The sequence below is a fragment of the Phalaenopsis equestris genome, unplaced genomic scaffold, assembly GCF_001263595.1.
Source record: "Phalaenopsis equestris unplaced genomic scaffold, ASM126359v1 Scaffold000302, whole genome shotgun sequence".
Taxonomy (NCBI): Eukaryota; Viridiplantae; Streptophyta; class Magnoliopsida; order Asparagales; family Orchidaceae; genus Phalaenopsis; species Phalaenopsis equestris.
In genome coordinates, this window is record NW_018164744.1 from 480,648 (window position 1) to 484,397 (window position 3,750).

The 3,750-nt window shown below is 28.5% G+C and overlaps 1 protein-coding gene across 1 annotated transcript in view; it reads right to left on the minus strand.

Annotated features, from left to right (window-relative positions):
- Positions 1–3,750, minus strand: part of LOC110025557 (peroxisomal fatty acid beta-oxidation multifunctional protein-like) — a 51,249-nt gene that overhangs the window by 47,276 nt on the left and 223 nt on the right. The gene's annotated exons all lie outside the window — the stretch shown is intronic.

Sequence of the window (3,750 nt, forward strand, 5' to 3'; positions counted from 1 at the left end):
TTTATTTTATTTTAAAATTCCTTTTAATTCAACTTAATTCAAAATATAAATTCCCATATTCATTTCATTCACAAATATTCAAAAAAAAAGAAAAAAAAAAGAAATGAATCCATCCATGAACTTCACAAAATGTACTGAATTTACTTTCATTGCAAGCATTATTGACCATCTCTCTTGCTTGCTTTGTTTAATAGTTTGAATGTTTGACTGCCTATTTTGGGCATTCTTATGTAAAATTTTAAAATAAATAAATATTTTATTATTTTAAAATTAAAAATTAAAAAAATATACATCATTTTTCTATTTCACTATTTATTTTTATTTTATTGTTTTTAATACTTAAATTTGAATTAAAACATAATTGATAAATTAAAATTAAATATTTTCATTTAAAAAGAAATCAAAATACCTAAAGAAAAAGTGTATTTAAAATTATGATAATGTATTTTAAACACTTAAAAAATATACCAAATAAAAATATTTTTAAAAATAAATGGACCAAAAAAATAAAATTGATTAAAAACAAATTTATAATGCATTTAAAAAAATTCTAAAAAAATGTATTTTACCCATAATAATTTTATAGTTTATAGCCTCCTCACATGAACTTTAAATTTATTTGCCTCTCAATCTTTATAGGCTCTCTCTCCGGTTTGCTTTGCTGACAATTTAGAATTTAAAATTAAATATAATTTAAAGGTGGAATTTCCATCTTTTTTTGATATCATATATAGGGCCGTAAACGAGCCTAGCTTGATCGAGCTCAGGCTTGGCTCGTGTTCGGCTCGTTCGAAATAGTTTGTATTTGAAATCTGCTCGTGTTCGAAATCGGCTCGTATTTGACTCGATTTAAATATTTGTGTTGGTGTTCGGCTCGAAATTGACTCGATAAAATTAAACTGAAAAAATAGATGTAGAATGTTAAATTTGAACCAGGACCAAATGTATACTAAAGAAGACACATAACCACATTACCACACGAACAATTATGTTTTAAACTTATATATATATATATATATATATATATATAATATTATTAGATATATAATTATATATATATATTTTTTATTTCGAGCTAAAATGAGCTGAATACGAGCGAACAAAGAGTTGTTCGTATTCGGCTCGTTTATAATTCGAGCATTAAAAACTTGTTCACTTAACGAACAAGCCGAACACGAGCTGTTTGCGAACAATGAGCTTCTTTGACAGCCCGCTTTGGATCACTTTTATTTATTTTTATTTTTTTGCTTTGTTTTGTTATGTTTTACTTTGAAATAAAATATATTTGTTAGTGATTGTTATTTTTAAATATGCTCAAAATCATTAGCAGATTAGCATTTAACCCTCGACCGCCAACAAAAGTCATCATTATCACTATTATCGTTGTGTAATCGACCATCTCCGTTATCTTGTTGGCAATTGCAGCCATCATTATAAAAATAAGTAAAATAATGTAATTTATTTCTTATCAAAATATAAACTAAAATAATAAAATAAATAAATAAATAATTATTCTAATCTAGAACAGCCCCAAAATGTTTAGTCTATTTTCTTTTAAGAAAAGTTTTTCTCAAACATGCACTCAATATTTGACTGATATAATTTTTTGATCATGCAATAAGAAGTGTTTTGTAATTGGTTAAGAAGGTGTTCTCAAAAGCCATGCCCCCCCTAAAGATGGTATGAATGCCCTCAAGGCCGAAGGCACTTAGTGCCATTTTAGAAGTTTAGGTGAGTGAATTTCTCTTATGACAAAATACTAATGTTGAATCTTCTTAAGATGTTAGATCTCATATAGTTTGTGGGTCATCCCGACTGTCTATATGCAACAGTATAACAATGATAATGATCTTTTTCACTTATGTAATCTTACTTTGCAACAGAACCAAAAACTTAATCCTGGAGAAAATAAGAATTTAACTTTTTAATTTATATATATATTGGGATACTACGCGAGTATAGTATCGTTATCAAGTAATATAAGACTTTTTGATTAAGACCTGAATATCGAACCCACAGGAAAAATATGCAATATGCACAAACTTTTTATTTTAAAAACACAATTACTTAAACTATAGATATTTTCTCAATAAGTAAAATTCAATTCTTTTTGGTATTTTTGAAGTTTTGACAAAACAATAAAACTTCTAAAGATAACTTATATTTATGTAGCAGTTAAACAACACAACTAAATTAACTCGATCAAATAATTAGGTTGTTTGGGGCAGCTGCAGCTGATTAAAAATAATCTGGCAATAAGTTAAGTGTGGTGACTATTATAAATTTTTATATTTTTCGAAAAGCTAGACCGCAGCCCGAAAGCTGTCACCGCACCAAGGTAGGTATGGTGTGAAAACACTAGTTTGAGTGTTTTGAAAACACATAAGCTGTCATAATGCAGTTTATCCAAACAGGGCAAGTGCATTTTCAAAACGTCACCGCACCAAATAAGCTGTCCCAAGGCAACTCAACAACTCTCCTAGGAAGCTCAACTCACCCCATGGTGTAATCGGTTGAATCAACTCTCACAGGAAGGTAAACTCGTCCTAGGATCAACATGGTCGTGACAAAAATGATACCAGAAGAGCAATCTTCGAAAAAGAGGAACACTTATCAATATAATATTAATTATGATACCAATGCCAAAAGAGGACCAACATAATAAATAGAATATTTTATAGGAATCATGCCTAATTAATATTTTATTTGTAATATGTTAGCTAACTTCATTATAAGCGAAGGTAATCATTGTAATGACGGAGATGATCCTCACAGTTTGAGCTACTTAAATTTACTGTCTTATTTCTGAAAAATTATTGCATCGGGACTCCGCACGTAGAATTACTTGCAGAGTCCAATAAAATCACGCCATCTGAAAGTTATAAAAACCAAAATCTAGCCCGGTAACACAGATGAATATTCCCCCGTGTTATTTTGTATTATTCAGGTGTTATTGTATGTTATTCAGGTGTTATTATGTTCGGAGAATATTAACTGAGTTATAATAACACAATAACACATCAATAACACTTCTCCGAACATAATAACACCTGAATAACACACAATAACACATGAATAACGCGGGAGGAATATTCTCTTGTGTTACGAGACATTTTTTTTTTATGTCACCGTCAGGTGGTTTGATTTCATTGGACTCTGCACGTAACTCTACTTGCGGAGTCCTGATGCAATATTTATCTTTATTTCTTCCCTATTCTTTGGGCCTAAAAATTAAAATTTATCAATTTTCATTTTCATTTTTATTTTATTGTGTTTATGCTTAAATTTGAATTAAAACATATTTGATAAATTAGAATTAGATATGCTTATTTAAAAAGAAATCAAAATATCTAAAGAAAATTTGTCTTTAAAAATATGCTATATATTTTCAACACTTAAAAAATATACCAAATAAATATATTTTTAAAAATAAATGAAAAAATAAAAAATAAAATTGATTTAAAACAAGCCCTAAATGTGATAACTGTAAATATAAGAAAGATATTGTCCAATAAAAAAAAAACTAATTTAAAATACACATAAAAATTTCAAAAAAAGTTATTTTACACATAATAATTTTAAAATTTATAGCTAGGGGTGTAAACAAGCCGAACACGAGCGAGCCCACACTCAGCTCGTGTTCAACTCGTTTATATTTCGAGCTCAAAAAGTATGTTCGTGTTCGGCTCGTTTCTGTACAAGCAAAAGAGCTGAGCACGAGTCGTTCACGAACAAAGAGCCGTTTTGACA